General features: G+C 40.6%; 1 protein-coding gene and 1 long non-coding RNA gene across 2 annotated transcripts in view; one reads left to right on the top strand and one right to left on the bottom strand.

The window, feature by feature from the left end:
* LOC120098288 (uncharacterized) overlaps window positions 1-19,373 on the bottom strand; it is a 37,046-nt gene extending 17,673 nt beyond the window's left edge. The window contains exon 1 of the long non-coding RNA XR_005496455.2: window positions 19,046-19,373. This is a non-coding gene — a long non-coding RNA (uncharacterized LOC120098288). The remainder of the gene's footprint in view (window positions 1-19,045) is intronic.
* Jakmip2 (janus kinase and microtubule interacting protein 2) overlaps window positions 1-27,895 on the top strand; it is a 215,378-nt gene that overhangs the window by 175,663 nt on the left and 11,820 nt on the right. The window lies entirely within an intron of this gene.

Genomic DNA, 27,895 nt, shown 5'->3' with positions numbered 1-27,895 from the left:
TGCCAAGACTGAACCCCCAGTGAACGTGATTGTTGGGGGGAGGGCGGTAATGGGGGGAGGATGGGGAGGGGAGCACCCATAGAGAAGGGGAGGGAAGGGGTTGGGGGATGTTGTCCTGGAAACCGGGAAAGGGAATAACAATTGAAATGTAAATAAGAAATGCCCAAGTTAATAAAGATGGAAAAAAACGGGGGGGGGGGGTAATAGGAAAATCTCTGGGGTGAAAAAACATGTCTGTATCTTGTTTGAATCAACTGGAAACTATGAGATATATTCTGTACCAATGTTAATTTTTTTTAGTTTTAATGATGTAAGGACCTTACTTAAGAGTTAATTGGGGGGAGGTTGGGTTTTTTTTTTTGTTTGTTTTTTTTGTTTTGTTTTGTTTTTTGTTGTTTTGTTTTTGGGGTTTTTGTTGTTTTGTTTTTGTTTGTTTTTTGACTGATGAGGTATCCAATGGAATTTTTGTATATATAAATGAAGATCAATGCAGCTGGCTAGCATTGACATGATAACTGCTATCTAAGCTATGAACATAGGAGACATGTATAAATGTACAGAAAACTCAATACAATTAACATCAGTGTTCCTCACATCTCCCAGACAACACAGGCAAAATAAAGCCCAAGAGAGATGAATCATCTTCTGGAGAAGTTACAACTTCCCATGCCTTGCCTATACTGATAATGTGAGTGTACAATATTAAATAAGCATAGCACACCTCCAAATGTTGCCAGATTCTAATTAGTAGACATCTAATCTCTGGAGACATCCCAGTCAGGATCGAGAGTATCCCCAGTGAGGAGGAAACGCTACATTACAAGAGCTATGACTTCATTTCCTTACACAGCTATTTCCCCTTCAGGTCTGTACAGTCCACAGGGCAGCTGCTTCCCGCCTTGGAGTCAATCCAAAGCTCATGGTTTAGTACATGCCAACAGCTGCCAGAAGCATCCTAATCTTTCAGTTCCTGGACTCATGGGAAGAAGGGATTTTGGCCAAGGTAATCAAAATTGATTCCTCTTCTCAACTTCAGCCAGACAGCAGGGTGGAGGGCTTCCCTTGGGAGTGCAACTCAATTTCTCATCCCAGAGCACTTCTTTCACAGGGTCTTGGTTGCATAGACCTTATTTTTCTTGGCCATGTACAGTACAATAGGAACAGGCAAGTGTAGCATACTTTTTAGACAACAGACTAGAACCCTGTATCTCCAAGGCTATCCAGGTCAACCAAGCAGGACAGACTGAACAAGGAAGCCCTTACCAGTTCGAAACCCAGACACTTTAAAAATTCTCATTGTAACCCATCAAGTCTTCCTTTGGATGCTGAACTCACATCCCAAGTGTCTCACTTCATTTAGCATCCTATGCTATCTCCTCAATTCTTACAAAATCCAAGGCAGCTGGACCACAAGCTAATTACTGTTGTCAGCATTATTAACAACAGCTAGCATTTCACATGTTCATATATTCCAATGCTCTATTTACATAATTTAAGAATGACAACAAGGAAGGCTATCCAGTTTTTATCCTGATTTAATGAATTAAAACATCGTTGACAACTGCTAAGGTCTATATATTTCCAAAGACCTTTCCCTTATGATTAATCATAGAGTCTCCCTCTTCCACTGGAAGACTTGGATACCTACAGTCAATGCTGAGAACTTGGACACCTGACATACTAAGGAATTAATAAAGACAAGCGATTAGCTTGATAAGTGGCACTCTTATGAGCTAGGCTTATAGCTCTCTGATATTATTTACTTATTTATAAAAATTACAGATAAGAATAATGTCAGTCATACTAAGCAGGTGTGGGGATTAAATGAAATAAGATAGAGTATTCAGCACGATACCTGACAAGTAGTATGGTGGTGATTGTCTAATGCATTAAAGAAAGGATCTGTAGCAATTGGTAGAGAGTCTTAGTAACTTGTTCTATTGCTGTAATGAGACACCAAGGCCATCTCTTATAAAAGAAAGCAATCAATTGGAGGGCTTGCTTACAGTTTCAGAGGTTTTGCCTATTATTAAATTGGAGACACAGTGTTGGATGGCAGCCTGCATGGCTCTGGAGCAGTAACTGAAAACTACATCATAATCCACAGGCCTGGGGGACAGAGGTAGAGAGGCAGGAGGGAGAAAGGGAGAGTGGAAAGAAGGGAGAGAGAAAGAGACAGACAGACACACACACAATCACACACACAGAGAGAGAGAGAAACAGAGAGACAGAGAGAGATGGAGAGAGACAGAGAAAAGAGAGAGAGAGAAGAAGAAGAAGAAGAGGAGGAGGAGGAGGAGGAGGATGAGGAGGAGGACGAGGATGAGGAGGAGGAGGAGGAGGAGGAGGAGGAGGAGGAAAAGGAGGAGAGCCTAAGCTTGACATGGGCTTTGGAAACCTAAAACCTATAAAGCCTAAAAACATACTTCTTCCAACAAGGCCACAGCTCTCAATCCTTCTAATCCTTCCCAAATACTGTCAGTTCTGATGGCTAAGCATCCAAATATATGAGCATATGAAGGCATTTTTATTCAAACCATCACATGGAGAGAGGGAGAAAGGAAGGGAGAGAGACAAGAAATTACCACATTTTGACTAACAGAACAGTCATAATTTATGTTGCGATAAGGACTGAATCATCTAAACAACCAAATCTGTGGTTTCGGGCATGTTATTGCCATGTACAGAGATGTTATAATACTACAACCATAGTTGTGAGATTGAGGTCTTCACAACAGTTCACTCTAGTCCATCAGCACCATTTTTAGGACAACCACTCAAAAAAACTTATGTTAGAGAAGGAATAGTCCTCATTTAGTCACATCTAATGAGGGACCTCCCTCTGCCTCATTTATCCTGGGCAAACAATTGTAGCCAAGATCAACTCTCCATCCAGAAAAGAGAATCATGGAATATTTACTCATAGCTCTGCTGGCTGAAATTTCTTCCTCATCAGCTTATTATCTAGAATCCTGAGATTCTCTTTCTAAGGGAAAAATGAAGTGAAATCTTGCAAAAAAAATTTCAACTAAAAATGATTTCTTTAAAAGTTAGGAATCAAGCCCACATACTCATGGAAACCAAACAAGTCCCTACTCAGTGATAACATGGTCAGGAAGAAATAGAGAAAGAAAGTAAAGACTTTCTAGAATGGGAAACCAGGAAAGCATGCTAAGAGGAAATTCATAGGACTAAGTGTCTTCATAAAGAAATTGAGAACCTCCTACACTAGCAACTTAAAAGCACATCTGAAAGTTCTGGAACAAAAAGAAGCAAACACACAAGGGAAGTAGATAGCAAAAAATAATCAAACTCAGGACTGAAATCAATCAAGTAGAAACGGAAAGAACTACATGAAGAATCAACAAAGCTAGGAGCTGGTTCTTTGAGAAAACCAACAAGATAGATAAACCCTTAGCCATTAACTAAAGGGCACAGAGACAGAATCCAAATTAGCAAAATCAGAAATGAAATGGGTGACATAACAACAGAAACTGAGGAAATTCAAAAAATCATCAGATCTTACTACAAAAGCCTATATTCAACAAAAATGGAAAATCTAGATGAAATGGATGATTTTTCTAGACATATATCACATACTAAAATTAAATCAGGATCAAGTAAACTATCTGAACCACCCCATAACCCCTAAGGATATAGAAGTGGTCATTAAAAGTCTTCAAATAAAAAAAGCCCAGAAACAGATGGTTTTAGTGCAGAATTCTAACAGACCTTCAAAGAAGACCTAATACTTCTCAAACTAATGCACAAAATAGAAACAGAAGGAATACTACCTAAGTCATTCTATGAATACCTAAACCACACAAAGATCCAAAAAAGAAAAAGAATTTCAGACCAATTGTGCTTATGATTATCATACATAAATCCTCAATAAAATTCTTGCAAACTGATTCAAGACTACATCAAAAAGATCATTCACCACAATCAAGTAGGTTTCATCCCAAGGATGGTTTAATATATGAAAATCCATTAACATAATCCACTAACAAACTCAAAGAAAATATCATCGACATCTCCTTAGATGCTGAAAAAGCCTTTGACAAAATAAAACACCCCATCACATTAAAAGTTTCGGAAAGATCAGGAATCCAAGGCTCATACCTAAACATAATAAAAGCAATATACAGCAAACCAACATTAAATTAAATGGAGAGATACTTGGAGCAATCCCACTAAAATTAGGGACAGGACAAGGCTGCCCATTCCCTATATTATTCAATATAGTACTTGAATTCTCGCTAGAGCAATTAGTCAACAAAAGGAGGTCAAAAGGGCACAGATTGGAAAGAAAGAAGTCAAGGTATCACTATTTGCATATAGCATGATAGTACACGTAAATGACCCCAAAAATTCTATCAGAGAACTCCTACAGCTGATAAAGAACTTCAGCTAAGTGGCTTAATATAAAATTGACTCAAACAAATCAGTAGCCTTCCTCTATACAAAGGATAAACAATCTGAGAAAGAAATCAGGAAAACAACACCCTTCACAATAGTCACAAATAATATAAAATATCTTGGTGTAACTCTAACTAATGAAGTGACAGATCTGTATGTCAAGAACTTCACTTCAAGTCCCTGAAGAAAGAAAACAAAGAAGCATCCAGAAAATGGAAAGATCTCACATGCTCTTGGATGGGTTGAATTAACACAGTTCACCTCAGAGGGAGGGGATGTGCTTGGCCCTATGGAGGCTTGATGGCCTGAGAGAAGGGGGATACTAGAAGGGTGAGGAAGGAGTGGGTGGGTGGGGGAGCAAAGACAAGGATGCAAAGACAAGGATGGGGTGAAGTGGGGAGCTTGTTCAGGAGGGACTGGGAAGGGGGACCTTTTAAATGTAAATAAATTAAAAATAGAGATTCTGTATCATCATTTTTCACCTATAAAGTCCATTAATCCTATCACACTGACCTTACTTTTCTTAGTTTACTGTAGATCCATTAAGATGTTGTTATGGACCTAGTCCATATTTGAGAATAGTATTTAACAAAGAGCAGAAATAGCAAATGTTCTGTGTTTGCAAGGGAAGAAGCTAAGAAATACTACATACAATGACAGTACAGGCCTGGGGTTTTAGGTCATGGGGAGAACTTATCTAGCACGTTCAAACCCTAGTTGAGAGGAGAGATTCTAAGGCCACACTATTGTAGATCAAGTAAATGAGCTCAAATAAAATAGTTGAGCCCTAAAAAGTCTCACAAGGCAGCAACGGTAATGTATAACATGCTGAACAATTTGTATAAACCTGTAGAAAAGCAGGTTTTAGGTTATTATTTTGGTTAAAATTACATAAAAGAAAATGAAAAATATTATCAATTTTTTAAAAAATGCTAATCAAAAAAAGACCAGGCTAGTAGATAGGTGGGTAGATAGGTAGATTATACAGATAAATGTTTATAGGATTAGTATTTACATGTACACATATATAAAACATGGTGCATGGTTTATTGTTAGGATCGGTTCAATACTGAGACCTCAGCTTCCCCATTCTTTGTATTTCTTTCTCCCTCCCCCCTTTCCTCTCTAATATCTTGCCTGCTTTCTCTATCGTGCTCAACACTTTGCCTTTTCAGAGATTTGGTGCACTGTGAAAGGAAAGAGAGCTGAGGGAGTTATATATCTACACATATTTTCAGGAGGAAATTAGGAATGAAAATGGAAATTCAGCTCATAAAAAAAACCACTAAAATTTTTGCTTCAAGGTCCAGAGATCATGATGACATATTGTCTTCTGACACGTCAGCTTAGCTGTAACACATAAGATTTCTCAGTCCCCAAGTCTGCAGAATCCCTGGATTTTAGAGCCACTACTTAAGAGCAGTGCTGGTCATCACTGTGCTTGTAGAGAATATTCTTGGGTGGATAGAATGTTCTGCATGCAAATGCTCTGACCGCAACCCTTGTCACTTCACAGGCCAGTCCATTCCTGGCAGCCATAAAGTGTTATATGCATCTAGTTGTGTCTTCCGGGCTGTCACTGTGCCCACTTTTCTAGAAACAGTGGCAAGATAACAGGCAGAAGGACCAGGAACAAGCAAACCCCATTCAGATGCATTTGATTGACACTGGATTATATTCTCTTTATAAGCCTGCTGAGAGTCTTTGTCCTCACGGCCATTATGAACTTCCAAATATTCTAAGATTTTTTACAATATATTTGGCAAAATTACAGGGTGGGAAGAGGCAACTTAAAAATGAAATTCCTAGACCATTAGTCTGTGGACTGTGGTTTGAAAAATTATGTTCAAGCGCCAGTGTGTTACCCAGTATAATTTAGTTAAGACTTACAGATTTGTAAGGCTTTTTTTCACTAATCCTGTACCCTCAAGAGAAAAGATAAATGGTTGATTTAGTATTTGTTCCCCTAAACTGAGGCCTCTCTGGACTTGAAAAGAAACATGATAGCATTATTTTCTCCTGCCCATGATTTAATGCCACCTCTCTTAAAAACTCCCTCTTCAGCTATAAGTATAATAAAGAATATTTAATAAAAGCTCATAATGGGCCAATAAGCACAAAAAAGCCATCTGCTGACATGACTATAATTATTCTCCTCATTTATAGATAAAGGATCTAATTCTTGCTGAATTGAGCCATGTGTTCAAGACTGACAGGACAGCTGCTGGAACCCAAGCCCACAGACTTAATGTTAACATCTCTCAATGCCTAATCCTTCTCGGCAACCAGCACCCAGCCCCTCTGGTGTCTGTGACTTTGAAAAAATGTCTGCCCAGAACCTTTCTATTTCTCCCACTTCTGTGCCATAAGTGCAAATTAGATATTTCATCAGTAAATTTTTTGGGTGGGTGGGGAGATTGTGACAGGGAAAAAAATTCCAGAAAGATCAAGATGTCTGCAGAAGGGTAGGAGTCAGACTGGATGTCGCTTCCCAAACAAAGGTTGCTTGCTTCTTGTGTCTGTGTGAGCTGCTCCACACTTGAAGGATCCTAGAGGGAACACAAAAGACCTGTGAAAGGGGAAAAGCAATCCAGCCGACTGAGAAAAGCCTTGTGTGTCCTCTCCTTCTAACTTGGACCCCAGTGAATGCCATTTGTTTAAATAATGATCAGAACATAATAGATACGATGAGGTTGCCAAGAGCCCAGTCATTCAGTTCTGCTCGGCTAAGGAGGGAGAAGAGAAAGAAAGAAAAATCTGCTTTGATGCAGCCTGGGCATGGTTCACTGGACTCAGATTTCTACACACTGATGTTTAAACTGGAATCCCCAGGTCCCTCAGTTATAGACAATAAAGAAGTTTGCAGAGAGTCAGGACCTCCCTCCTTTTCAGATAAATGGGGAAATGAACAGTGGGTTGAAGAAGACCCCTAACTACTCAGCAGTTATCAAAACTGGGCCTGAATGACGCCCCTTTTCTGTTGTTTTGCAGGGTAAGGGAATGGGGAGGGTGTTTTGAATGGCAGAGACCAATGAGGCTTAGGGATGGGATTTTTGGTGTTATTAGATTGAGATTTGAGGTTTAACTCTTTCCTCACTCAGATTGTCTGACTGTGACCCGGTTAATATTACTTCTCTGAACATTGGTCTTCTTATCTGCATGGATGGGAAGAAGGGTCACAGACTTTATAAAGATTAAATGATTTGCTGTACCTAAGAACTGGAGGAATTGGAAGACATTGTTCATCCCTGAAGCCAGAATCCCTAATAGATAAAGCTGTCTTCCTCCCTGACTCCTGACCAAGTTAAGAACATTCCTCTGTTTAGCTTTAGCCACATGTCACATTAAAAACAAACCCAAGGATGGAGGATGCAGCTGGGTGGTACAGCACTAGGCTGACAAGTACAAGCCTGAGTTGGATCCCTGACACCACAGAAAAGCAAGCAAGCAAGCAAGCAAACAAAAACCCCAAAGCAAAAGCACACCAGAGTTAAATGCAGTACAGCTGTTGTTCTTCACCGTGCTCTAAAGTCCACAGCTGCCCAGCACTCTGACCTGCACAGGCAGAAGCACATGATCTTAGCTTTCAGCTGAGGGAATTACATTGGAAGAAGTCAGAAGTGTCTATTAAGGAATGGTCCCATATCAAGCCTTTCCACATAATATCACATAAAACAAAGACTAGAGAAAGAGTTGATTGGTGGGTAGTAAGGAAACCACTCTCCCTCCTACCCCATTGCGGTGGGGTCCCCCTTTTCTCACTAGGGAGGTAAAGATGGCCAGGCCCCCGGGAATAAATGGAGATTGTGTTATTCTCCTTCTGCTTTCTAAAACTTTCAAAGAAAGAACAATATTTATTCACTAAAGACTAGAACATGTTAGTCTCAGAAATTTGATCTTGGTCTGATTTGGCTAATTAATTACACTGTTTTAGTTCCCTTCTTTTTCGTGCCTAGCTAAAATTATTCCCAGGCCGAACCCTCGGGTGTTGATCTTGAAAAGAGGACCCCCGTTGAAGGAATCAGAGAAAGAACTGGAAGAGCTTGAAGGGGCTTGAGACCCCATATGTACAACAATGCCAAGCAACCAGAGCTTCCAGGGACTAAGCCACTACCTAAAGACTATACATGGACTGACCCTGGACTCTGACCTCATAGGTAGCAATGAATATCCTAGTAAGAGCACCAGTGGAAGGGGAAGCCCTGGGTCCTGCTAAGACTGAACCCCCAGTGAACTAGACTGTTGGGGGAGGGGGACAATGGGGGGAGGGTGGGGAGGGGAACACAGATAAGAAAGGGGAGGGGGGAGGGGGATGTTTGCCCGGAAACTGGGAAAGGGAATAACACTCGAAATGTATATAAGAAATACTCAAGTTAATAAAAAAAAAAAAGAAAAGAGTGTAATTGAGAAATTTTGGTCTTAATGTGAGGCCCTCAGAACTTAATCACAGGAGTACAGACCCAAAAAGACCTCAAAGTGAGTTCTTTCATGTTTCATGCAAAGAAATTCCTGGGACATAAGAAAGCATTACGCAGACTCAGCCCTGAATCTCTCCAGCACAAAGCCAGACAAACTTTCTTTGTGTCCCAAGGCTCCTCATGCAGGGAGTGGAATCTCTTCCCACAAAACTGTCATAGCTCTTGTTCAATGCCTATGAAAAGGAGAGCTAAGAGGTTAACAGTCTATTCCTGTGTTTAAAATAAAAGTGTCATCAATAACACACACACACACACACACACATACACACACTGAAATGTTGAAATAGTTGGAAATTCCCTAGTTGGAAAGAAAATTTTACAGGGTTTATTTTAGATTCACCTATTTTTAGGAAAAGGAGGGAAAGGAAGAATGGAAAAAAGAAAGGAAAAAAGAAAGAAAGAAAGGAAAAAAGAAAGAAAGGAAGGAAGGAAGGAAGGAAGGAAGGAAGGAAGGAAGAAAGAAAGAAAGAAAGAAAGAAGAAAGGAAGAAGGAAGGAAGGGACAGAGACAGGGAGGGAGAGAAATGGAGGAGGAGGAGAGAGAAGAAGAAAGGAAAACATAAGGGCCTGATTCCTGAGAGAGACCTTTTGTACTTCAGGGACACACAGGCGCACACACATGCACACGCACGCATGCATACACACACAAATGAGAGAGGCCAAGGAAGCTGTCGCTCAGGGCTGTTCAGGCATCCTGGGGAACTATCCAGGAGAAAACAAAGTTAAGATAGCAGGATGGGAGGCTATGCAAGCAGCAGTTGTTTCAGAGAACATCTTTGGTGTGTAAATGGAAAAGAAAGAAACAGAACAACACTGAGCAAAGTGATTCTCCTGTCACTTAACTGCAAAGAAACAAATCAGCCTCCAAGCCATTCTGCCATACACAGGGGATCCTGTCAGTTTGGGTTATAGTTCCTTTCTTATTATGTGCTCTGAATGGGCAAAATGGATCCATTTATCATTCCAAACTCAGTGCCTGTGGGCTTCTTTGGGACAAGAGGCCATTTCATAGACATTCCTGTCTTGATAGCAGACTTTATTCTCTGGCAAGAATGAAAAGAGGAAACAGAGGATATGAGGTAAGAGGATTCTTCTATCATGACTGTATTTAAATTCAGCTGTACTACTTTAATAAATGTATGTTTTGTGCTAAACGTCTTCAGATATTTTATGATCATTCAATGACATATAAGAGAACTAATATTCAGAAATTCATCCTAAACCACATGGCCAAAACTTGAGCTCCTGGCTTTTCCACACACCTGTCACCTTTGGGTTCCACAAAACGTGGGCTATTGGCCAGCAACATCTGCAGCCCTGGTGAGTATGCAGGACCAAGGAGCCTCAATTCCTGAATCAGACCTCCTTCAGTGCAGCATGAATATTAAAATGACACCCCCAGGTAATTTACACGCATGTTCTAGCTCACTAAGTTGGTCTTTCCCCCTGCTCTTCCAGCTGGCCAGAATTCTTCCCCAGGTAAAGCTTTTTTCTGCCCAAAAAAGCCACTGAGAAGGGTTTTGTAGGAAATCTGAGAAGTCCATGCTGTTAGACACATTAGGGATAAAAGGCAAGCTTCAGAGCAGGGTCTGTAAATGCTTAGAGTAAACTGCACAAGGAATAGTCCTAAGAATCCACTCAGAAAAGACAGGCTAAAAGGACTTAGCTGGAAGAGGCCTCTAGTGGAAGAATGTTGATAGGCAATTCCAATTTTCTTCAAGGAACACTATTTTTTTTATTTTTAAGTTTGTTTTCAAACATGATCAAGCCAATGAGAAGTGAGGAAAGTGAGATGTAGGAAAGCAGCAGGCTGACATAAAGGACCCAACGGGGTATCACTGCTGAGACTTCCTTCAGTGCCCATAGGAAGCATAGGGATCATAGTCTAAAGTGGTCAGCCTCCTGAAACCACTACTTTCATTGCCAGGAAGGGTCCCCAGGGCAGTCCTCAGCAAGCTTCCAAGAGGCTGCTCCCCTCCCTATGCCCCACTCCCACCCCCAGGAGAATGCTGTTGTCCTAAACTCTCTATTTTGAATCTCTATTTTGAGAGATTTGGGGCACTTTACTAACAACAAAACACTGTAGACAAAGAATAATTTTGTTTATATCCAGAGGCACAATCTCTAGATATGCACAGAAGAAACTAAACAAAGCACTTGTAAATTTAAGTCATAACACTGAAGACTTCCCAGGCACAATGGTATCCTGTATTTGGAGACAGAGAGAGGAATAGGAGTCATGGCCAGAAGATGAACAAGGCTTAGACTGCTTAAGAAAAGCACACAACTCTGACAGCTGTGTGACCTTGGGAAACTCACTGGACTGCTCCCCTTCTATATGTTATTGTGTTGTTTCCTCTCGATCCTCATTGTGAGAGAAAGTGTTGAAAGTCAAGGGTACAAATGTGAGAGTTGCCCTTTGTGTTGGCTTTTCCTCACATGCAGTTAGAGATCCATTCTGTGTACTCTTCTCTGATCCAGTCTATGCCTTGAGAATTTGATCATCCAGGAGATTGGGATCATCCAGAATCCCCTGCTCCTTGGTGTCTGTTAGATTTAGTTAATGGCCTTATTCTATTCTAGGAGGAAACTCAGGTGAAGATTACATAAAGTAAGGACATGACTGCTCCATGGTGTCAGGTCCAAAAAAGAATCAGGACAAAAAACTAACTGTGATTTCAATTAGCATACCAAAGCACATGTGGCCCCAGCCTCTCAGCATCAAGTTTTTCTCAGCTCTTCACCCGGTCCCCACCTAAACTTCTTTAGCTCTTGGCTAAAGATATTGCCAGGTTCTTATTCTATATAACCCTGACATTTTGGCGATGCTCTCTTTACCTCTTGGTTCTCTTGGCTCTTGACCCTCTCGCTCGGTGCCCTTTCTCCTCCCCCAACTCTCCACCCTTACCCCCTCCATCCCACTCCTAGAGAGGGGAGAGAAAACTGTAGATTAAATATGGCAATAGAATGAACCACTTTGTGAAAGGAGAAAGATATGAGGAGAATGTGAGAGAAATAGGGAAAGACAAGATGGGAGGGGGTGGCAGGGAAGAGGGAGGATACAAGAGAAGGGATGAAGAGAGAGGTGACCAAAAAGGTAAGAACATGGATGGAATTGCAGGGTTATACAAAAGTGAGAAGCTAGGGGAAGGGAAACCCATGATCTAGAGAAGGTTAGGGTAAGGGACAGTGAGAAGAGCTGCAGTCATTGAGTGTGCCTTGAGGTCATCACACACCATGGTATGCGAATAGACACCATAGTTACCCACTTATTCCGTGTCTTGTGGACCTGACAAAGGTGATGGGATTGAGAGACCTAATCTAGAAACATGAGCTTAAGCGGAGAACCAGGTCCCAGGGTAAAACATCAGGCCGGTTGCAGCTGCTGGGAGTCACCGGTCCTGCTGCTTTCTTTCTGCCCTCAAAAGAAGTTTCCTAGCAATCCTGGGAGTCACCAGTCCACTGCATTCTTTTCTGCACTTAGGGGAAACTGTTTCAAACGGTGCTGATCACTCCTCTTCAGTAGCAGTACTTACTTAATAACCAGATGTTCTCCATAAACCTCTACCCAATCATTTAATGCCAAGGCTTGGAAACCCCGGCTTGTGGGGTTTTTTTCCTTTAAAAACCCCTTCCTCTAGACCTTGTGGTCGCTCCCTTAATGTGCTGCATCAGGGAAGGTTTACAACCCAATCTTGAGCTTGTGCCGAATATGAACTGCATCAGAGTCAAATCCTGGTGGTCTTTGGGGTTCACCATCTGGGCATAACAAGGTTTACATTCTTATTTCTCCTTCTTCCCAGACAGGGAACATAGTGCTTCTGTTGAACCATATAATGATGGAAGCTAAACAGTGTTGCTGAGACAGAAGGGGTGTCCATGTTAATTATTTAGTATTAGGTGTCCATATTGATCTTGTTGCTAAACACCGAAGATACAAATTTTACAACTTAAGGAATGGGAGTGTTTCATGGTGTCACTCAACTTTACAGTTTCCAGACTAATGGTGGCAATCACCTGGTACCTAGGAACCATCAAATGTTTATGCTTACACATGACATACTTTAAAGAGGAAATACACTGTTGGCCAATACCCAAGAACCACATGGACTCATGGAGAGATCCGAAGACAGATATAAAGCAGTGTAAAAGAATGACTGAATTCACAGGTTATTATTGGACACAGAAATCTTCCCCAGAAGTTCATGTTTTGAACATCTGGCTTTAAGCTTGTGCCACTATATTGTGTCCAAGGTTTGGACACATTAAGAGGTAAAGCTAGTTTACCAATGCCACCCTTCAACGGCTTAGGTCTAGTGCTCTCTACTTCTTGTCTGCTGCCAGATAAACAGTGTAACTCCCAATGTCATGGCTGAGCCTTTCTGGCCGTGATAGACTGAAATCTCTCTGAAACTATGAGCTGAAATGAACTGATTCCCCCCAGTAGGCTGTTTTTAACAGACATTTTGATCACAAAAGCAAAAAGGTAAATAACACACCACTTTGTGGTTCTCATGTTGTAGTGATGAAGGTGTTTGTTAGACATGTCATTACATGAATGGTTGTTTACATTGATAACAAACACAGGGATCAAAGTTATAAGGTGAGAATGGAGATACACCAGAGGGCAAACCTTGAAAATCTTCCCAAGAAAGAGAAGGTTGGACTGGAGAGATGGCTCCATGGTTAATAATGGCACACTGCTTTTGCAAAGGAGTCCAATTCAATTCCCAGCACCTACATGGTGAGTCACGAGTATCTGTAACTGTAGCTGCAGGAGATATGACACCTTCTGATCCACAGATACTCACATAATTGTACAGTACATGCATGTAGGCAAAACACATACATAAAATGAAAATTAGTAAATCTTTTAAAAGCCTATAAAAGATTTGAATATTAATGTTTCTTTCTCAACTTTTAAAATAGATTTATGATGTGAGTAATATCATATCATATATCATATCATATGTGTGATATGAGTGTGTCAGAGAGTGGGATTCATATGTGCCATGGAGTGTGTATGTGTGTGTGAGTGAACGTGCACGTGTGTGTGTGTGTGTGTGTGTGTGTGTGTGTGTGTGTGTATGTGTGTAGGCCAGAAAACAACCTTATGGAGTCAGTCTTTTCCTAACACCTTTATGAAGGTTATAGGAGTTGAACTCAAAGTATAGTAGCAAATGCTTTACCAGCTAAAAAATCTCTCTGATCCTGAAATTAATTAATTAATACTTCTCAAAGAATCCATTTTACTATAAATTGCTTCTCACTAAATTATCAGTACTAATTTCTGTTTTATGCTAAACACCAAGATAAAGAAGACATGAAAGGAAAGGTTTTACTTGGTTTGTATATACTAATTATACAGTCAGGCAATGAGGAGAGCCACAGCAAGACCCTGCAGGGAGGAACTGAGGCAGAGGCCACGGAGGAACACTGCAGACTGGTGTTTTTCCATGGTTTACTCTCTTACACATCTATAGACCACCTGCATAGGGGTAGCACAGCCCAGGATGAGGTGGGCCCTCCCACATCAGTCATTAACCAAAGCAGAACAGACTTATCCAAATGCTAATCTGATGAAGCATTTTCTCAATTTAGGTTCCCTCTTTTCGGCTTGACTCCAGCACAAGCCAAGTTGACAAGCTAACTAGCACACTGGAAGGCATTGACCAGGACTTCTCCATCAAGTGTATCTTGAACCTGTTATTCTGCAAACAGCTAAAAATCTCCTCCAGGACTTTCTCTAAGACCTGGGCAAGAAAAAACTTTAAAATCACCCACACATTTGTTTCCCCTCTGAATAACATAATTGTATGAGGTCATTGACAACTGGAACTGTGGTGAGCTCTTACTCTGTTAAGCCCAGAGTTATCAAAGCTATGAAGTTGAATTTAACTTACTCTGCAAGATCCTTGAAATCCTCTAATGTTTAGAGGAAAGAAAACTTGTGCATATTGAATAAAGGTAATCAATGTTGGCAAAAACCTTGGCAACATCCTAATGACCCTTAAGTGAATACAACGATCAAAACAGTCAGGAAATGATGAATGAGTCCCAATTAGAGTACAGTCCCCTGGTGTTTGTGAGGAATGATGTAAAAAAAGAAGTGTATGTAGAGGGTCCATGATGGGAAATTAATGGGCCTGTTTGATTTTCAGGGGAGATGGTTCTTTGTTATTTGCTTATGGATAGTAATTCTTTTCCAATTTTTCAAAATTATATTGGGTATCAAACCAGGGTTTCTTCCATGTAATAAGCAAACCTTCTACCACTAAAAATGATTCTATTTGTCTGGAGGTACTGAAGGTCAAACTCCAGGTCTTTCCCATGCTAGGGAAGTTAGCTATCACTTCTATCACTGAGCGTCAACCCAAAACCTTTTTTTTCAGTCTCAGCATGTAGACCAGGCTATCCTAAAATGAATAATCCTCCTGCCCTCTCCCTCTTAAGTTATACACATGTACTTCGACACTCAACCCCACAAGAAATTATTTGAGAGAAGTGTGTGCTTGATGACATTAAGACATAGCAGGGACTTCATTCCAAACACTGTTAAGTCTAAGCTTCGCCTCTGTTATTTCAGAGGGCCACAGTTCCTTCTTCTTACAGTTTAAGCTACAGTAGGCAACACTGTAACAATCAGTTGACCTTAAGGTGGGATGCTGATGTCTTCATTTCCTTATCTTTAAAATGAGGATAACACTAACACTTTTTCTGATTTTAGGAGATCACAATGAGGCAGGCATGTAACAGATTAATACAGGGGTTTGCCCATGGCAAAGCCTAAACACTACAGGCTACCATTATCAGGACTGTACTGTGGCAGGTAAAGATGGGCCCACATGCACTTACTACAGTGTCCACTGCCTGTCCAAGACAGTGTCCAAGAAGGAATGAACAATGATGTTGGAACAAATTTTGAAATGTTTAGACTTCAAACTGGCTACACATGACCTAGACTCAGGTAGGCAATTTCTTTTCTTCCTGCAAGCCACTTCAATCTCTCCAGTCTTTAGCTCTCTGGCAGACAGCTAGGGTAGGCATCTCCCTGACCCACTTAAATTCCCTGGGGACTCATCCAAACCTTTCAGTGAACCCAGCTTTACCCTCTCTCCTCTTTGCTTTGCATCAGTCACCTACACGCAGAAACACTATCTACCTGGGATCCCTAGTGGCCACACCTGGCAGGGACTCAATTAAGTAAATCACACTTATCCTTCCATTCCTTCTTTATGATCTCTCCATTCTCACCCTCAGACTGATAAACAACCTTCATATAGGTGCCCCTCCTCCTATCTCAATTCCACTCACTGGAGATTATGATCCTTAGTTCAGACCCAGGGTCCCCCTAGCATTTTCATCCCTGTCTCTCCAGACAACCCAAATCCTTACTCTACCACAGTCTTCCATCTATATCCCTAATTCCTTGGGGATACCACCTGTAGGTGTGAACAGGACACCCTTAACTCTGTCCTTAAGCCCCTCACACCATTTTTCTTCACCCTCCCTGTATTAGTGCCTGCCATCCACTGACCTACAGGCACACTCCCTATCAGAAAACCTACTAGGGGCTGGGGATTTAGCTCAGTGGTAGAGCGCTTACCTAGGAAGCGCAAGGCCCTGGGTTCGGTCCCCAGCTCCGAAAAAAAAGAACCAAAAAAAAAAAAAAAAAAAAAAAAACCTACAGTCTAAGATCCAGAGAAGGCAACAGAAACCAAGGAACAGAACATCTACTAAGAAATACAAGACCAGATATCAACACCCCAAATCGCCTCAGTCATTCCAACCCTAGATGCCTAGACATGAGCATAAATACATTATCAAGAGCAGCCAGAACAATTCGTTTCTGCCAGAATCCAGTAACCTTACTGTATTAGACCCTTCAGACTCCTAGCCTAACCCTATTCCCAAGTGTCAGCTCCAAATATGCAATATGCAGAAAGACATTTTAGCTGGAATATCATGTGGCCACACCTATTATATCAAAAGAAAATTTCCTACCAGGCAACACACAGCCATCACACTCTCCAAAGTTCCAAAGTGGGAAGAGAAAGCACGGAGCAGTAGACCAACCCAATAAAGACAAATCCAGAGAACAGAACCTTGACCTATAATCATCCCAATCCCAGATGCTTAGAAGCCAGTGTAAAATCATAACAGCCAGGGCAATGTGGCTCCATTACAGGCCAGTTATCCTACCTCAGAAAACCCTGAATATTCAAAATGACTGAAGCACAAGAAAAAGACCTTGAAACCACCTGTATGAAGAAAACAGATATCCTTAAAGACATGAATAAATCCATGAAAACACAAGCACAGTGGAAGGAAATGAAGAAAACCTCGAGTTAAAAATGGAAATAGCATCAATAGAGAAAATCCAAACTGAGGGAATTCTGAAAATGAAAATTTTAGGACTTCAAATAAGAACTAAAGAAATGGAATACAAGAGATGGAGGAGAAAAACCTCAGGTATTGAAGATATGAGAAAAATGGACACAGTTTTCAGCTTTATAGGGAAACACACACAGCAGTAAAACAAACGAGTAAATAAAAACATGATAACTGAAATCATTCTGAATAATGAAGTAACTGCTGGAGGTGTCACTCTCCCTGATTACAAACTGTACTACAGAGCTACAATAGTAAAAACAGCATGTTGTTTGCACAAAAACATATATGTTGATCAATGGAACAGATTTGAAAACTCAGATGTAAATTCATACACCAAAGAAGCCAGAAATACACACTGAGGGAGAAAAGACATTTTCAACAAATGGTGCTAGTCAAACTGCATGGCAGAGTGTAGAAGAAGGCAGATAGATCCATGTTTAATACCCTGCATAAAACTCCTGTCCAATGGACTAAAGACCTCAGCATCATATCAAATACACCAAAATTGAAACAAGGAAAAGTGGGGAAATTGGCTTGAGCTCATTGGCACTGACTGGAAAGGACTTTCTGAGTAGGACAGCACTAGCACAGGCACGAAGACAAACAACTAACAGATGAGACTTCATGAAACTTCTGCATGGTAAATGACACTTTAGCATGAACAAATCTGTAAGCTCTGGAATGGGAAAAGACCATTATCAGTTGCACTTTTGAAAGAGGACTAATATCTAAACTATACAAATAACATAAAATGGACATCAAGAAAACAACCTAATTAAAAAACATGCTACTGAATAAATAGAGCATTCCCAAGACATGAAACACAGATGACTGGGAAACTCTTCTAAAAAGGTCAGCATCCTTAGACATTGCATAAATTCAAATAATGCTACACTAGTAAGAATGGCCAAGATCAATTTAAAAAAAAATGAATGGCCTGCTGGAAAGGAAGTCGAGTTGTGGAAACACTCATCTATTGCTAATGGGAGTGCAAACTTGTGGAAAGCAGAATTGTGGATTCCTCAAGTATTCAGGAATAAATCCGCTGCATGACCTAGCTATTCCCAAAGGACTCTGCACAAAACAAACACAAAAGTATTTTTGGATATGTTTTTTGTTTCCTAATGTGTTGCTTGGAATTTTTTGTTTGTTTGTTTGTTTTGTTTTCTTTATTTAACTTTCTGGCCTTTTGCTTGTATGCTATGATTTCCTATTTTGTATTTTTCGTGTGTGTGTGTGTGTGTGTGTGTGTGTGTGTGTGTGTGTGTGTGCGCGCACTGTGTACTCTTTCCTAGTTTCTTTTATCCTTATTTATTTGTCTTTTGATTTGCCTGTTTATTTGTTTGTTTTTAAGAGAGAGAGAGAGAAAGAGAGAGAGAGAGAGAGAGAGAGAAAGAGAGAGAAGTCACAGAGTTGAAAGAATAGGGATATGGGGAAGATCTGAGAAGAGGAGAGGGAGGGGAAACCATACAGAATGCACTACCTGAATATAACTTTTCAATAAAAATATTAAGCATCAAAAAAAAAAAGAAATAAGAAAAGAAAATGGGGATTTAGAATTCAGACCTGTGAAAGGTTTCTGTTTAGTTTTTGGTAACATGGTCAAAAATCCAGCTAGAAACATCAACAACAACAAATCACAATTCTGAATAAAAAAAGAATTCACTTGCATTACTCTAAACAATCCAGAAGGAGTCTGTTTGCAATTATAGAAAATATCTTGACCCCCACCCCAGCCCCAGAACATGAACTTACTGAAGAAGAGTGGAACGTCCCAGACTAAAAGAGAACCCAAAGCTTCTCCAAGACTGGTGCTTGGGGGCCATGTCCATTAGACTCCAGGAAAGAAAAATTTCCATCAAAGATATTTGCATTTTGAAACCTCCTTTTTTATAGGCCAAATTCCCTGTTTCTTTTTCCCTCCAGTTTTGTTTCACTTTTATGGGCTGTTTCCAATGTTCTGGTTTGAAGCAGCAAAGGGGAGAGGGAGAGGACACAGGGCAGAAAGAGGGCCTTCAAGTGCCAAGCTGGGGAGTGCCAGGACAGCTGGGCCTGAAGGCTTGTGCCCAGAGAGAGGACTGGTGTGGCTGGGAGCCTGGAAGCCTGGAAGCTCAACCTCATCCGTCTGGCTTCTTTTAAAGCTCCCAGCAAAGGTCTGAGGTTTGGCATTCTTTCCTGATGTCTTACATAAAATCAGATTATTAAGTGCGGAGACGGTCAACTGTTCTCTGTCCTCCTGGAAGGTTTTTCACATCACCATAGCAACATCAGTAAACAGAAAAGTAAATTAACCTCTGAACAGCAAGAATGCTGGCTTTGCTGTCCGAATTTCTCTTCCTTTCTGTGCTTAAATTCATTTCTCCATGTACACATACATTCATAACCATGCACATGTGCATGTACAAATGTGCATGCGCTCATATACATACACTGTAATTATTTTCACTGTTATTTTTAGCTGTGGTCCTTTTTAGCTTGTTGTTACATCTATGAGACATTTCACCCTGTGGCAATAAGACCGAGGAGCACACAGCTTGATCCTCATCCCTCTTTTGTTTTAAAAAGACCTTTAAAAATTCATCACTGCCTATAGAATTCAGTCCAATTATTTGGCATGGATCTAGAGTTCTACATCCCTTTTGGACTCCACTCTCATTACTATTTGTAAATTTGCCCTTAAGCTTTGTTCAAGAAGAAGTTAAATTGCCTTTGAAGACTCACTCCTGTTTGACCTTGGCATCTTGGTCCATGGCCTCGGCTGTCAACACCACATAACAAAAGCAAACTTTAAACCACCTCTAATGTGGAATCAGTAAAAGGTATTTTTACATGGAGAAATAAATACATTCACCCTCTTGATTTTTCTTGTTGCCCTGTCTTAGTCACTCACTGTTCTGTTGCTGTGAAGCAGCATCATGAGCAAGGCCACACTTTGAAAGAAAGCATTTTTGGGGGGCTTGCTTACACATCCAGATGGTTAGTCCATTATTATTGCGGTAAGAACATGGCGGTAGGCAGGCAAGATGCTGAAGAAGTAGCTGAGAGCTACATACTGACCCACAGGCAGCAGGTAGAGAGTGTGAGAGACTGAGAAACAGAGACACAGACAGAGAGACAGAGACTGACCCTGATGTGAAATTCCAACCTCAAAGTTCACACCCAGTGACCATACTTCAGCCAACAAGGCCATACCTCCCTGTCCTTCTAATCCTGTCAAAGAGTTTTATGCCCTGGTGATTAATCATTCAAATAAATGAGTCTATGTGGGTCATTCTTATTCAAACCACCACACACCTATTACTATGAATTGCTTCTCTTATCTTATCCTACGTGGCCCCATTCTCTCTCTGACTTACCTTCTGAGATGACTAAACAGTCTGTAAGTAAGTTCTTATCACAAACTCTGTTTCAAAAGATTTACATATTGTCACAGCACTAATCACTTTCTTATTTCTTTCATTTTTTTAACACTAGGGATTGAAATCAGGGCTTCATGCATGGAAGTGAAATCATCTATCATTCAACTATCGCTCTCTCCAACTTCTCTTTTTATTTCATTAATTAATTTCTTACTTTAAACCCCAACTGCAGCTTCTCTGCCCTCCTGCCCTCCCAGTCTCTCCCTCTTACCTTCCCTCCTCTGAATACCTCTGGAATACCTCTCCCTTTCTACTTAGAGATGGGGAGGCCCCATGGATATCAACCTGCCTTGGCATATCAAATTGCAGTAGGACTAGGTACATCTTCTTTTATTGAGGCTAGGCAAGTCAGCCCAGTTCAGGGAAAGGGACTCAGAGGCAGGCAATAGATTCAGAGACAGCCCCTGCTGCTGCTGATAGGGGTCCCACATGAAGACTAAGCTACACATTTGTTACATATGTGTAGGGGGCCTCTATCCATTCCATGTATGCTCTCAGTTGGTGGTTCAGTCTCAGTGAGCCCCAATGGCCTCAGGTTAGTTGATTCTGTAGGTTTTGTTATGGTGTTCTTGAACCCTCTGGCTCCTTCGAACCTTCCTCCCCATTTTTCACAAGGTCCCCAGGCTCTGCCAAAGCAGAGGTGACTGTAGGTCTCTATATCTGTTTCCATCAGCTGCTGGATAAAGCCTCTCAGATGACAGCTATGATATGCTCTTGTCTGCAAGTATAGCAGAATAGCATTAATAGTGTCAGCGGTGGGCTCTCTCTCGTGGCATGAGTCTTAAGGTAGGCCAGTCATTGGTTGACCATTCCCTCAATATCTGCTCCCTCTTTATTTCTGTAGGCAAGAAAATTGTGGTTTGAGGGTTTTGTGGTTGATTTAGTGTTCCCATCTCTCCATTGGAAGTCTTGCCTGGTTACAGAAGATGGCTGTGTCAGGTTCCTTATCCCCTAATGCTAGGAGGCTTAACTAGAGTCACCTTCATAGATTCCTGGGAGTTTCCATATCCTAGGTTTCTAGCTCATCCCAGAGATGCCCCAACCATCACCTGTTCTGGCTGTATCTTTCAATTAGCTCTCACTCCATCCTCCCCACATTTGATCTTCCTGTTCCCCTACCTGCCTCCTACCCAAGTCCCTTCCTCCCTCCACTACCAGTGTCTCATTTTATTTTCCTTTCTCAGTGAGATTGAAGCACCTTTCCTCCAGACTTCCTTGTTACTTAGCTTCTTTGGGTCTGTGGGTTGTAGCATGGTTATCCTGTACATTGTAGCTAATATTTACTCATAAGTGAGTACATACTATGTTTATCTTTCTGGATTACATCACCCAAGATGTTCTTTTCTAGTTCCATCCATTTGCCTGCAACTTTTATGATGTCATTGTTTTTAATAGCTGAGTAATATTCCATTGTATCAATATACCACATTTTCTTTATCCATTCTTCAGTTGGGTATCTATGTTGTTTCCGGTTTCTGGCTGTTAAAAATAAAACTGCTATGAACATAGATTAGCAAATATCCTTGTTATGTGGTGGAGCAAGCATCTTTTGAAAATCTGCCCAGGAGTGGTATAGCTGCCCCTTGAGGTAGAACTATTCCCTAGGATTTCCATTTCCAGGATGTCCTCAGTAATGTGTTTTCTTTATTGCTTCTATTTCCATTTTCAGGTATCAAACAGTTTTATTCATTTCCTTTACCTGTTTGATTGTATTTTCTTATATTGTATTTTTCAGAGGGATGTATTCTTTTCCCTTTTAGAGACCTTTATCATTTTCACAAAAATTCAATTTAAGGTCATTTTCGTGAGCTTCACCTATGGTAGGGTATATAGAAGTTTCTATAGTATGATAGCTGGATTGCCTGGTTCTTGTTGATTGTGTTCTTTTTTTTTAATTAACTTGAGTATTTCTTATATACATTTCAAGTGTTATTCCCTTTCCCGGTTTCCGGACAAACATCCCCCTCCCCCCTCCCCTTCCTTCTGGGTGTTCCCCTCCCAACCCTCCCCCCATAGTCTAGTTCACTGAGGGTTCAGTCTTAGCAGGACCCAGGGCTTCCCCTTCCACTGGTGCTCTTACTAGGATATTCATTGCTACCTATGGGGTCAGAGTCCAGGGTCAGTCCATGTATAGTCTTTAGGTAGTGGCTTAGTCCCTGGAAGCTCTGGTTGCTTGACATTGTTGTACTTTTGGGGTCTCGAGCACCTTCAAGCTCTTCCAGTTCTTTCTCTGATTCCTTCAACGGGGGACCTATACTCAGTTCAGTGGTTTGCTGCTGGCATTCGCCTCTATATTTGCTGTATTCTGGCTGTGTCTCTCAGGAGTGATCTACATCCGGCTCCTGTCGGTCTGCACTTCTTTGCTTCATCCATCTTGTCTAATTGGGTGGCTGTATATGTATGGGCCACATGTGGGGCAGGCTCTGAATGGGTGTTCCTTCAGTCTCTGTTTTAATCTTTGCCTCTCCCTTCCCTGCCAAGGGTATTCTTTTTCCTCATTTAAGGAAGGAGTGAAGCATTCACATTTTGATCATCCGTCTTGAGTTTCGTTTGTTCTAGGGATCTAGGGTAATTCAAGCATTTGGGCTAATAGCCACTTATCAATGAGTGCATACCATGTATGTCTTTCTGTGATTGGGTTAGCTCACTCAGGATGATATTTTCCAGTTCCAACCATTTGCCTACGAATTTCATAAACTCGTTGTTTTTGATAGCTGAGTAATATTCCATTGTGTAGATGTACCACATTTTCTGTATCCATTCCTCTGCTGAAGGGCATCTGGGTTCTTTCCATTTTCTGGCTATTATCAATAAGGCTGCGATGAACATAGTGGAGCACGTGTCTCTTTTATATGTTGAGGCATCTTTTGGGTATATGCCCAAGAGAGGTATAGCTGGATCCTCAGGCAGTTCAATGTCCAATTTTCTGAGGAACCTCCAGACTGATTTCCAGAATGGTTGTACCAGTCTGCAATCCCACCAACAATGGAGGAGTGTTCCTCTTTCTCCACATCCTCGCCAGCATCTGCTGTCACCTGAGTTTTTGATCTTAGCCATTCTCACTGGTGTGAGGTGAAATCTCAGGGTTGTTTTGATTTGCATTTCCCTTATGACTAAAGATGTTGAACATTTCTTTAGGTGTTTCTCAGCCATTCGGCATTCCTCAGCTGTGAATTCTTTGTTTAGCTCTGAACCCCATTTTTTAATAGGGTTATTTGTTTCCCTGCGGTCTAACTTCTTGAGTTCTTTGTATATTTTGGATATAAGGCCTCTATCTGTTGTAGGATTGGTAAAGATCTTTTCCCAATCTGTTGGTTGACGTTTTGTCCTAACCACAGTGTCCTTTGCCTTACAGAAGCTTTGCAGTTTTATGAGATCCCATTTGTCGATTCTTGATCTTAGAGCATAAGCCATTGGTGTTTTGTTCAGGAAATTTTTTCCAGTGCCCATGTGTTCCAGATGCTTCCCTATTTTTTCTTCTATTAGTTTGAGTGTGTCTGGTTTGATGTGGAGGTCCTTGATCCACTTGGACTTAAGCTTTGTACAGGGTGATAAGCATGGATCGATCTGCATTCTTCTACATGTTGCCCTCCAGTTGAACCAGCACCATTTGCTGAAAATGCTATCTTTTTTCCATTGGATGGTTTTGGCTCCTTTGTCAAAAATCAAGTGACCATAGGTGTGTGGGTTCATTTCTGGGTCTTCAATTCTATTCCATTGGTCTATCTGTCTGTCTCTGTACCAATACCATGCAGTTTTTATCACTATTGCTCTGTAATACTGCTTGAGTTCAGGGATAGTGATTCCCCCTGAAGTCCTTTTATTGTTGAGGATAGCTTTAGCTATCCTGGGTTTTTTGTTATTCCAGATGAATTTGCAAATTGTTCTAACTCTTTGAAGAATTGGATTGGTATTTTGATGGGGATTGCATTGAATCTGTAGATTGCTTTTGGTAAAATGGCCATTTTTACTATATGAATCCTACCAATCCATGAGCATGGGAGATCTTTCCATCTTCTGAGGTCTTCTTCAATTTCTTTCCACAGTGTCTTGAAGTTCTTATTGTACAGATCTTTTACTTGCTTGGTTAAAGTCACACCGAGGTACTTTATATTATTTGGGTCTATTATGAAGGGTGTCGTTTCCCTAATTTCTTTCTCGGCTTGTTTCTCTTTTGTATAGAGGAAGGCAACTGATTTATTTGAGTTAATTTTATACCCAGCCACTTTGCTGAAGTTGTTTATCAGCTTTAGTAGTTCTCTGGTGGAACTTTTGGGATCACTTAAATATACTATCATGTCATCTGCAAATAGTGATATTTTGACCTCTTATTTTCCGATCTGTATCCCCTTGATCTCCTTTTGTTGTCTGATTGCTCTGGCTAGAACTTCAAGAACTATATTGAATAAGTAGGGAGAGAGTGGGCAGCCTTGTCTAGTCCCTGATTTTAGTGGGATTGCTTCAAGTTTCTCTCCATTTAGGTTAATGTTAGCAACTGGTTTGCTGTATATGGCTTTTACTATGTTTAAGTATGGGCCTTGAATTCCTATTCTTTCCAGGACTTTTATCATGAAGGGGTGTTGAATTTTGTCAAATGCTTTCTCAGCATCTAATGAAATGATCATGTGGTTCTGTTCTTTCAGTTTGTTTATATGATGGATCACGTTGATGGTTTTCAGTATATTAAACCATCCCTGCATGCCTGGGATGAAGCCTACTTGATCATGATGGATGATTGTTTTGATGTGCTCTTGAATTCGGTTTGCCAGAATTTTATTGAGTATTTTTGCGTCGATATTCATAAGGGAAATTGGTCTGAAGTTCTCTTTCTTTGTTGGGTCTTTGTGTGGTTTAGGTATAAGAGTAATTGTGGCTTCGTAGAAGGAATTCGGTAGGGCTCCATCTGTTTCAATTTTGTGGAATAGTTTGGATAATATTGGTATGAGGTCTTCTATGAAGGTTTGATAGAATTCTGCACTAAACCCGTCTGGACCTGGGCTCTTTTTGTTTGGGAGACCTTTAATGACTGCTTCTATTTCCTTAGGAGTTATGGGGTTGTTTAACTGGTTTATCTGTTCCTGATTTAACTTCAATACCTGGTATCTGTCTAGGAAATTGTCCATTTCCTGAAGATTTTCAAGTTTTGTTGAATATAGGTTTTTATAGTAAGATCTGATGATTTTTTGAATTTCCTCTGAATCTGTAGTTATGTCTCCCTTTTCATTTCTGATTTTGTTAATTTGGATGCACTCTCTGTGTCCTCTCGTTAGTCTGGCTAAGGGTTTATCTATCTTGTTGATTTTCTCAAAGAACCAACTTTTGGTTCTGTTGATTCTTTCTATGGTCCTTTTTGTTTCTACTTGGTTGATTTCAGCTCTGAGTTTGATTATTTCCTGCCTTCTACTCCTCCTGGGTGTATTTGCTTCTTTTTGTTCTAGAGCTTTTAGGTGTGCTGTCAAGCTGCTGACATATGCTCTTTCCTGTTTCTTTCTGCAGGCACTCAGCGCTATGAGTTTTCCTCTTAGCACAGCTTTCATTGTGTCCCATAAGTTTGGGTATGTTGTACCTTCATTTTCATTAAATTCTAAAAAGTTTTTAATTTCTTTCTTTATTTCTTCCTTGACCAGGTTATCATTGAGTAGAGCATTGTTCAATTTCCACGTATATGTGGGCATTCTTCCCTTATTGTTATTGAAGACCAGTTTTAGGCCGTGGTGGTCCGATAGCACGCATGGGATTATTTCTATCTTTCTGTACCTGTTGAGGCCTGTTTTTTGACCAATTATATGGTCAATTTTGGAGAAAGTACCATGAGGAGCTGAGAAGAAGGTATATCCTTTTGCTTTAGGATAAAATGTTCTATAAATATCCGTTAAGTCCATTTGGCTCATGACTTCTCTTAGTCTGTCTACATCTCTGTTTAATTTCTGTTTCCATGATCTGTCCATTGATGAGAGTGGGGTGTTGAAATCTCCCACTATTATTGTGTGAGGTGCAATGTGTGTTTTGAGCTTTAGTAAGGTTTCTTTTACATATGTAGGTGCCCTTGTATTTGGGGCATAGATATTTAGTATTGAGACTTCATCTTGGTGGATTTTTCCTTTGGTGAATATGAAGTGTCCTTCCTTATCTTTTTTGATGACTTTTAGTTGAAAATTGATTTTATTTGATATTAGAATGGCTACTCCAGCTTGCTTCTTCTGACCATTTGCTTGGAAAGTTGTTTTCCAGCCTTTCACTCTGAGGTAGTGTCTGTCTTTGTCTCTAAGGTGTGTTTCCTGTAGGCAGCAGAATGCAGGGTCCTCGTTGCGTATCCAGTTTGTTAATCTATGTCTTTTTATTGGGGAGTTGAGGCCATTGATATTGAGAGATATTAAGGAATAGTGATTATTGCTTCCCGTTATATTCATATTTGGAAGTGAGGATATGTTTGTGTGCTTTCATTCTCTTTGTTTTGTTGCCAAGACGATTAGTTTCTTGCTTCTTCTAGGGTATAGCTTGCCTCCTTATGTTGGGCTTTACCATTTATTATCCTTTGTAGTGCTGGATTTGTAGAAAGATATTGTATAAATTTGGTTTTGTCATGGAATATCTTGGTTTCTCCATCAATGTTAATTGAGAGTTTTGCTGGATACAGTAACCTGGGCTGGCATTTGTGTTCTCTTAGGGTCTGTATGACATCAGTCCAGGATCTTCTGGCCTTCATAGTTTCTGGCGAGAAGTCTGGTGTGATTCTGATAGGTCTGCCTTTATAGGTTACTTGACCTTTTTCCCTTACTTCTTTTAATATTCTTTCTTTATTTTGTGCGTTTGGTGTTTTGACAATTATGTGACGGGAGGTGTTTCTTTTCTGGTCCAATCTATTTGGAGTTCTGTAGACTTCTTGTATGTCTATGGGTATCTCTTTTTTTAGGTTAGGGAAGTTTTCTTCTATGATTTTGTTGAAGATATTTACTGGTCCTTTGAGCTGGTAGTCTTCACTCTCTTCTATACCTATTATCCTTAGGTTTGATCTTCTCATTGAGTCCTGGATTTCCTGAATGTTTTGGACCAGTAGCTTTCTCCGCTTTACATTATCTTTGACAGTTGAGTCAATGATTTCTATGGAATCTTCTGCTCCTGAGATTCTCTCTTCCATCTCTTGTATTCTGTTGGTGAAGCTTGTATCTACAGCTCCTTGTCTCTT

Source organism: Rattus norvegicus, chromosome 18 (assembly GCF_036323735.1).
Source record: "Rattus norvegicus strain BN/NHsdMcwi chromosome 18, GRCr8, whole genome shotgun sequence".
NCBI classification, from domain to species: Eukaryota; Metazoa; Chordata; class Mammalia; order Rodentia; family Muridae; genus Rattus; species Rattus norvegicus.
This window is presented reverse-complemented; position numbering and strand designations above follow the sequence as displayed.